This window comes from Muntiacus reevesi, chromosome 12, assembly GCF_963930625.1.
Source record: "Muntiacus reevesi chromosome 12, mMunRee1.1, whole genome shotgun sequence".
NCBI lineage: Eukaryota > Metazoa > Chordata > Mammalia > Artiodactyla > Cervidae > Muntiacus > Muntiacus reevesi.
In genome coordinates this window covers 73,080,279-73,090,260 of record NC_089260.1, presented here as the reverse complement: position 1 = coordinate 73,090,260, position 9,982 = coordinate 73,080,279, and positions in this window count along the sequence as shown.

Here is a 9,982-nt window from a genome sequence, read left to right as displayed (position 1 = left end):
TTTAGTTTCCAGAAATGGTGATCCATTTTTATTCCTTTCTCCACTCTTTCTTCCATTTCTTTATCATTTTATTAATTTTTCTTACAATATAGTTACTTTACAAGGTCGCATTAACTTCTACTGCATAGCAAAAATGAATCAGCCATGTGTAGAGCAAGTATTTTTTTCAGTACCTGTGTGTGTCCGATGCAGACCTTGGTGATGCAGCTGGGATCAGGCAGACAGAGGACCCGCGCTGATGGTAATTATGCCCTAGGATGAGGGCGGAGCAAGACCACACATTCCCTAAGGACGGAATTTGTCACATGGTGACTTGTGCTAAGCATGGGGAGTGAAGCTGAGCCAGGCAGAGAGAAAGAAAATCGTTACCGTTGTTGTCATCGCTGTAATAAAGCTTTGGGAGGTTCTCTACTTAATCAGTTGCAATCAATAGAACTGGGAGATGCGGACTTCCCTGGGAGCCCTAAAATCACAGAGTGGCTGTGGGATTCTCCCCAGGCCGGAAGACAGCATCATTCAGGTGGGCTGGTGGTGTTGACAGAGAGTTTGAACTTGAATGGGAATTAGCTATACAGGAAATGAAGCAGAGGCTGGGGTCTGAGACAAGGAAGCATCAGGAGGGAAGAAGGGGAGGGGAGCGAGGTGGGTGTGCAGGGCCGTGAGCCCTGGCTAAGGTGAGCTGAGGCGCGGGCGAGCCACGCAGGGAGAGGTCGCGGCTGGTCCCGGGATCTTGGGCTCCCAGTGCCCGCAGGCACCGTGCTGGGTGAGTTTCATGTATCGACACATTGAAGGCTCACCCTGGCTTAACAGAGTGGATATTGATACCCTTATTTTCAGGCACATTTGACCTTTGACCTATATATAATAAAAGTAAAAACTAGCTTCTGTACACAATGCCTCCTTTTTAAAAACATATCTATTTATTTGGTTGCACTGGGCTCCTCCTTGTGGCGAGCCGGCTTCTCTCGCGCTGCTCTCAAGTTGCAGCATGTGGACTTAATTGCCCTGTGGCATTTGGGATCTGAGTTTCCCAATCAGGAATTGAACCTACGCCCCCTGAAATGGAAGGTGGATTCTTAACCACTCATCACCAGGAAAGTCCCCACGATGCTTTCTTAATAGGAAAATATATTTGTGGGCTTGGTTATGTTTGCAGGGCATCCAGTCTGTCCAAAGCAGCTCATGGTGCCCAGCTAATGGCTCCCTGTGTGGCCTGACTGACGTTCCTAGAGGAATTCCTAAAGGGCTTGTGCCATCTGGTGTTGACAGCCTCTTAGATCGGCTGGGGCACAGCTTTATTAACTCCCAGCCAGGCCTTCTTGATACCACGGCAGACTCCTCTGGAAAGTCCAGGGACTCACTCCTGCCTTGCTCGAACCTGATCTTCAAAGCAGCTTGTGATGCTGTGACGGCAAAGAGAATTTTAAGCAAGGAGCAGCCTTGGTCTTCTCACGCAGGGCTGGGGGAGGATGCTTTCGTGGGAACCACACGAGGACAGCCCATGGGACAAGGAATGGGGGAGAAGAGCACCCCACCGCCGAGACTGGACACAGGAAATTGTTTGGGATGGGCTGGGCTACACCGCATGGCAATTGGTTCATTGATTCTTGACCCGCTTGTTCACTTACTCCTGTGTGCACTCCTCTTTTGTGTTATTTGTCTTGGGCCCAGGGACACAGAAAAAGAGACACACTTTGTCCAAGAGATCAGAGTCTATCAGAAAGACAGATGGGTAAACAGTGATATCTGCTTGAGAACAATTTTTGCAAAATTTAACATTTCTACAAAATTTAACTGGGCTTCCCAGGTGGTTTAGTGGTAAAGAATCAGCCTGCCAGGGCAGGAGACACAGGAGATGCGGGTTCGATCCCTGGGTCAGGAAGATCCCCCAAAGCAGGAAATGGCAACCCACTCCAGCATCATTGCCTGGAAAATTCCACAGGGAGTGGAGCATGGTGGGGGTCGCAAAAGGGTCGGATACGACTCAGCGACTGAGCATGCATGCAACCTTTATAAATTTAACATCTTTGTGCCTCTACAAAATAGGAGTGAATAATAGTGGGTATCTCAATGATCTATTATGAATACTAAACAAGATTATACAAAGGGAGCATTGGGCTTATTTGTGACAAGTAATATAGGCTACAATAATTACAGTTATTACTATTGTTCATTGACACAGCAAAAGTATAGAATCAGAGAAGAAATTAAATATAGTGACTTCATGAAAGCCATTTCCTCTAAGTGTGGAGGAAGGGAAATAGACTTGGAGAAGGATACAAAGAAATAATGTACCTGTAATATTGATTTATCAAATGCATTTATTTAAAAAATCTGGAGCAAATGAGATAGAATGTTAGCATCTGTTAATTTGGCATTAACACAAGGGTGTTTATTGAATTGTTACATCTTTACTCTTTTGTAGGTTTGACATTTTTTAAGTTAAAAAAACTTACAAAACAGTGAGAACAGGATTTGTAAATGGAGTGATGCGTGGCTGTGTCAGCCTGGGTTAAAGCAGGATTTAGGGTTTGGAGTCAGGATCCAACTGGGAAAACCTCCCAGAAGTGTGCAGATAGAGGGAATTGGGGTCTGGAAGAGGAATGGAAATAAATCACGTGTTAAGACTCCTACTCCGTGCTAAGCACTGCACTAGATTCTTTTTGATTTGAATTCACTTTAAGGGGAAATATAGCAACTGTGCAGAATTCCAAGGGGTTCCACTGTGGTCTTGTTGCCCCTGACATCACAGCTCAACTTCTGCTTCCCTCCATTCCTGCCTTCAAGTTAGGGCTCCCAAGAGCAACTTCCTTCCTTCAAACACTGTCACTCGGGGAACTTGCAAGAGACCAAGGAAGCAGATGGGAAAATGGGCTTTTGGAACTGGTCATCGTCTGTGGCTGGGAACACATATCCTGTCTCTGGGGAGTAAGGCAGCCCCCGGACGTTGCTGCACTTGTACGGCTTCTGTCTGTGGTGACCTGGGGCGGGGGTGGGGAATAGTGCAGCTGATGGGGTATCCCAGGCTTTGGAGAGATTCATGGGATGGGATGATGAGGGGACTATAGTCCAGAATAATTAAATGTACCTGGCTCAAGGCAAAAAGACAATCAAGGGCTGGGGGTGATGAATCACTGATTGAAATCCAACTTTGAAAGTCAGAAGGCCTCCTTGGAAAATTGCACAGACACTTTCACCTATTCCAAGCCAGAGAGTGGAAAAGGAAAGAACCCGGGAATTAACTGTACAGGTCTCTGTCTTCCAAAGGCAGTTGAATTATGAATTTCAGCAAATCAGCTGGGTCAAAGCCAGAGCCCCAAATGAAAATGAGAAGGACTCTGAGACTTGGAGTTAGGACTTTTGAATCAACACACGAGAAATAGGTGGATCCTCAGATTTCAGGGAACTCTCATCCTACAGACATAGCACTACCTCTGTTAAAAAGCTAGTTCTTCCTTCTGAGGCGATGTAAAAGCTCTGACTTAAAGGTAGCGTATACCTCTCGGGATATAGCTCCGTCTCCTTGGAGTCCAGACCAGAGCAGGAGGAAAGGGCTGCATGCAGTGGGAGGTGAAAGAGATGAAGCCCCAGGAGAGCTGCAGGACAGAACCAGCGTGTCCTGGTGGCTGGACTCCGGCTGGGCTGGACAGAGTGGGGAAGAACACAAGGTTTGACCAGGGAGACTTCGGTGATATGGGGACATTCTCTATGGTACAGAATCCTCATTGCCCACAAGGAACCAAAAAGACAGTCCCAAGAAATGTCAAAGCTGCCACCACAGAGATGCCTGTTGAACTCCCAGCCTGGTACCCTGCCTTGAGGACACCAAGCAGCCAGCCAGCAGCAAGCTGGTTTCACTGAACCCATCTGTTTTCAAAGGTGTTCTGGTTGCTGTCTCTGGGAAGCAGATGCTCAGCCAGAGTTGGGAGGACAAGAGGTTTATTGTGTAACAGTGGAAGGAAAAGGGTAAGAGCAGGTCGGGAAGGGACAGCCATCAGACTGATGCAGGGCCAGCTGCTGGGATTATTGGCTGCTACCCACTCTCAGATGGGAATACCAGACCACCTGACCTGCCTCTTGAGAAACCTGTATGCAGGTCAGGAAGCAACAGTTAGAACTGGACATGGAACAAGACACTGGTTCCAAATAAGAAAAAGAGTATGTCAAGGCTGTATAATGTCACCCTGCTTATTTAACTTATATGCAGAGTACATCATGAGGAATGCTGGTCAGGATGAAACACAAGCTGGAATCCAGATTGCTGGGAGAAATACCAATAACCTCAGATATGCAGATGGTACCACCCTTATGGCAGAAAGTGAAGAGGAACTAAAGAGTCTCTTGATGAAAGTGAAAGAAGAGAGTGAAAAAGTTGGCTTAAAGCTCAACATTCGGAAAACTATGATCATGGCATCTGGTCCCATCACTTCATGGCTAATAGATGGGAAAACAGTGGAAACTGGCAGACTTTATATTTTTGAGCTCCAAAATCACTGCAGATGGTGACTGCAGCCATGAAATTAAAAGACTCTTGCTCCTTGGAAGAAAAGTTATGACCAACCTAGACAACATATTAAAAAGCAGAGACATTACTTTGCCAACAAAGGCCCATCTAGTCAAAGCTATGGTTTTTCCAGTGGTCATGTATGGATGTGAGAGTCAGACTGTAAAGAAAGCTGAGTGCTGAAGAATTGATGCTTTTGAAATGTGGGGTTGGAGAAGACTCTTGAGAGTCCCTTGGACTGCACGGAGATCCAACCAGTCCTAAAGGAAATCAGTCCTGCATATTCATTGGAAGGATTGATGTTGAAGCTGAAACTCCAATACTTTGGCCACCTGATGAGAAGAGCTGACTCATTTGAAAAGACCTTGATGCTGGAAAAGATTGAAGGCAGGAGGAGAAGGGGATGACAGAGGATGAGATGGTTGGATGGCACCACCAACTCAATGGACATGAGTTTGAGTAGGCTCCAGGAGTTCATGTTGGACAGGGTGGCCTGGCGTGCTGCAGTTCATGGTGTCGCAAAGAGTTGGACACGACTGAGTGACTAAACTGAACTGAACTGAACCCTCTCTCAGCTGAAGGCTTCCTGGTCATGGCCTGTGCTGAAGGGCACCGAGTCCTTCAGGTGTGTCTTCCTTAGAGAGCTTGCACTCAGGGGCCAGTCACTCAGGAGAATAAATCCCAGTACAGAGGAGCCTAGAGGGCTCCAGTCCATGGGGCCTCTAGAGTCAGACATGATACAGTGACTAAACCACCAACCATGGATCCTTAGGTTTCCTTTGCTCAACTTGGGAAGACTTTGAAGAGGCATCCCAGCTCCCAAGCTCCCCAGGGGATCTGCTGAGGTTTTTTTTGAGAGTGAATCTCAGCTGGACATTTCCTTTCACCCAACCTTGCTTCCTTGAGTCCTTGATGGGTATTGATCCTGAGAGTACATTCAAGTTTCCTTCTGCACCTCAGCCGTCACTGCAGAGAAGCTGATCTAGATGTGCAATTAATCGTGTAGAGTCTAGCCCAGCCTACCTGCATCCAAGTTCATCTCTATCACCGATTAGCTGCATGATCTTGGGTGAGTTATTTAAGCTCCGATGCCCCTTTTCCTCATCTGCTACATGGAGATGATAGCAGCACCTATTGTGTTGTCGTGTGAAAATTAGATAGGATGTAAGTGAAGGAGTTAGAACTCTGTCTGCTACACCCTAAGGACTATGGTGCTGTCCATTATTACCGTGGTGGTTATGACTGGAGAGTATGTTTGTTAAGAATGGAGTGATACAGACAGACTGGGTTTGACTGTGGGTTTTTCTACATATGAGCTTTGTGATCTTGACTCTATCTGTGTCTGAATTGCTTTCATTTCACAGTGGAGGTAATAATCGTGCTCATCGAATACAGTTGTTATGGTGACAATTCACTGAGCAGTCTTCACAGAAAAAAATCACTTAGCTCACTGCCTAATCCTAAGTCCTCAGTGAGTACTGGTTATGATTAGGGAACAAATGAAAACTAACACACGTGAAACAGTTACTATATGTCAAGCAGTATGTATTTCACTGAATTCTATAGCATTATTTGACAAATAATTTATCCCAAACTTTTAAAGTTGCATGGATGAGATTAAAACCCAGAGAGTGTCAAACCAATTGCTTTATTGGTGCTATAGTATCCCAGTTTTAGGAATTCTTCTTTGATAGATACCTCCTGTCCCCACCCACTCCCCAGCATATACGGAGATAAGTTTCATCCATGACACCTTGTACTACCCAAGTCATTAGCCTTCTCACTCTTAATTTTCAATGGGTTTTTAACCCCAGTTGTCTTGCTGAGGGCAGGAATTCTGTCTCTACTGCTGACTCCCCAGTTCTGGGTCTAGCCCATGATGCAGAGCCAACGTTTTACAAAATTGTCAACCAACAATGAATTCAGTGAAATTGCATATTGTCACCCAAATGTAAGCTCATTCCATGTTCTGGTTGCATTTCGGAGCTCTCTTTCCAGTGCCCTGTTGAATTGTCTTCCTTGTTGGAGTTTCACTCATGGCAACACCTTCTCCTCCCTCGTTATTAGTTATTAGGATTCCTAACACAGACGTTAAGAGGCTAGGATCCCTGTCCAGCCCCTTCCCCACCCAACACCTAACTCAGAAGCATGTCCTTTGAATTTGGGAGACAGGCAGTCTCCGATGCACCTTCCAGGAGGGTTTCCATAGCAACCGCTGCCACTTCAAAGGTGCCAGAACGTCTCCACCTTACATCTGACTTTCCCCCTCCCTGAGTGTGTGCCATTCAGGTGACACCGGGCAGTTGAAATGAGCCTCAGGTCCCCTTACCAAATGTTTCCCAGCTGCCAGGAGCAGGTGTACCTATTAAATAAATTACGTGAGCGACACAGAGGCTGGGGCATCATCTTCCTGCAACTGCAGAGAGAAGGCTGCGTTCATCGGCTCTGCTGTCGGTCAGGGATACCTGGTCTTAAAGGGCTCACTGTCTTGGTGCTCTGTGTTGATCTAGACAGTGGGGTGGGGTGGGGTGGGATGGGGGGAGATGAATACATATACACGTGGCTCATTCTCTTCATTGTACAACCTAGCACTGCATTGTAGAACAATTACACTCCACTTTAAAAAAAGTGACTCAGTGTAGTTTTTTCTTTTCCTCTTTTTTCCATTACTCATGCTTGCTTTTGAACGTTCCCCATCCTTGTTTTGGAAGTCAAATGAAGGGGAAGGCAGCAATTGTAACATATTTTGAGGGGATGAGGCTTCAGACAGGGTGTCTCATTTTTCTCAGGAAGCCACTCACACCTCGAATCCTCCCTCTTCTAACAAGGAGATTTTGAGTTGTGTTCCCAGGGTCTACCAAAGCTCAGCTGCGCACAGCACCCTTCAGTAACATGGTTTATGTTTACTTATTTTATTACTTGATTTAGCAAATATTGGCTGGGTTTACATGTAATCTCAAATCCTTTCAGAGTCGAGAAAATTTTATTTATTTAGAAATCATTCTTGACTTGTATAGTTTGTAACGTGACATTTATATTATGATGCATGATGCTTCATGTCTAATTTTCTTTCCTTTTTATTTCACTGAGCTGGGGAGGGTGTGGCTGGGCATGTGATTATCTGATGCTTATTATATGCTTATGAAAAGGCTGCTAGCTGTTGAAATCACCCCATGGGAAGCTTGTATTATAAGGGGAAGTGTACCAGGAAGAGAAAGATGAAAAAAATAGAAACCAGAGGATCATGAGAAGTGTTTGCTGATCTTTATGTGAATAGAATTCTGCATATAAAATAGAAAATGTATCTATTACACAAAATGTATTTGGATGAATTTTGGGAAACAGACACATGTACATAAAAAATGTACACAACCTGTTACTTAAACCACTAGATGTAGACTATCCTCTACTGTATCAGCGTGTGCAGAGCTAATGGATACAGTAACAGTTACATCACCTTAGAAATTAAACATTCCCAGTTAACACTGATGATTTGATACTGATTCCTAATATCATACTATACATCAAGTCATCCATGCCCAAAGTGTCAAGGCCGCTGATTTGGAAGAGCCAGGAGTCTTATAGTGTGGTTACCTGGGCTAGAGAGCACTTCGAAGTGTCACATTTTCATAGGTGGCTTCATTCAAAACAAAAAATCTTATTAAGGTAAGAAAAACCATAACCTTGACTAGATGGTCCTTTATTAGCAAAGTAATGTCTCTGTTTTTAATATGCTCTCTAGGTGGGTCATAACTTTCCTTCCAAGGAGCAAGCATCTTTTAATTTCATGGCTGCAATCACCATCTGCAGTGATTTTGGAGCCCATAAAAATAAAGTCAGCCACTGTTTCCACTGTTTCCCCATCTATTTGCCATTGAAGTGATGGAACCAGATGCCATGGCCTTAGTTTTCTGAATGTTGAGTTTTAAGCCAACTTTTTCACTCTTCTCTTTCACTTTCATTAAGAGAGTCTTTAGTTCTTCTTCACTTTCTGCCATAAGGGTGGTGTCATCTGCATATATGAGGTTATTGATATTTCTCCCAGCAATCTTGATTCCAGCTTGTGCTTCCTACAGTCCAGCGTTTCTCATGATGTACTCTGCATATAAATTGAATAAGCAGGGTGACAATATACAGCCTTGATGTACTCCTTTTCCTATTTGGAACCAGTCTGTTGTTCCATGTCCAGTTTTAACTGTTGCTTCCTGACCTGTATACAGGATTCTCAAGAGGCAGGTCAGATCCAACCAGTCCATCCTAAAGGAGATTAGTCCTGGGTGTTCATTGAAGGGACTGATGGTGAAGCTGAAACTCCAATACTTTGGCCATCTGATTCGGAGAGCTGACTCATTTGAAAAGACCCTGATGCTGGGGAAGATTGAGGGCAGGAGGAGAAGGGGACAGCAGAGGATGAGATGGTTGGATGACATCACCGACTCGATAGACATGGGTTTGGGTGGACTCCGGGTGTTGGTGATAGACAGGGAGGCCTGGTGTGCTGCGGTTCATGGGGTCGCAAAGAGCCGGAAACGACTGAGCGACTGAACTGAATTGAATGATGTATCTCATTTGTTACAAATCCTAATTTCAACTCAGACAGTATATATGATTTAGAGAAAGAGTTGTGTGCATGCGCAGTCATGTCTCATTGTGACCCCATGGACCGTAGCCCACCAGACTCCTCTGTCCATGGGATTTCCAGGCAAGAACACTGGAGTGAGTTGCCATTCCTTCTCCAGGGGACCTTCCTGACCCAGGGATGGAACCCACATTTGCATTGACAGACGGATTCTCTACCACTGAGTCATCCAAGAAAGTAAATAATGAGATACCTGGACTCTTCTCTCTTGAAAAGTTCTAATTCTAATCTAACTCTATTTTTTTTCCAAATTAATTCTACCTTGAATCTCTTAACTTGGAGGTAGAGTGTTCCAACCCATCAATCTCATTTTCATAAGGGCTTGAGAAATTAAAGCTCAGACAGTAAAGTATCCACCTGTTATGCAGGGGACCTGGGTTGGATCCCTGGGTTGGGAAGATCCCCTGGAGGAGGGAACGGCTACCCACTCCATTATTCTTGCCTGGAGAATCCCATGGACAGAGGAGCCTGTCAGGTTACAGTCCATGGGGTCACACAGAGTCGGACTAAGCGACTAAGCACAGCATAGGTTACTGTGTTAATGGAAAGTCAGGATTCAGAAAATAAACCTGTGTGTCCCAGGATCATCTGTATAGCAGGGTAATTTCTTCCTTTTGCAGTAAACTTGTTTCTACTCATGGAAATACAATAGGCTGATTAGCAAGATGTTTTCTGAAATCTTGGATACAAAAACATCTGTTTTGTTTTATGACCTTTGAAACTTCTAAAGCTAGGTCTCTCCCCTAACTTTCCATCTCTGTTAGCTCATTTTATTTGTTCTATTCATGTAATTTTTGTTTGTTAGAACAAAGGTACAGCTGGTTTGATGGAATATATTT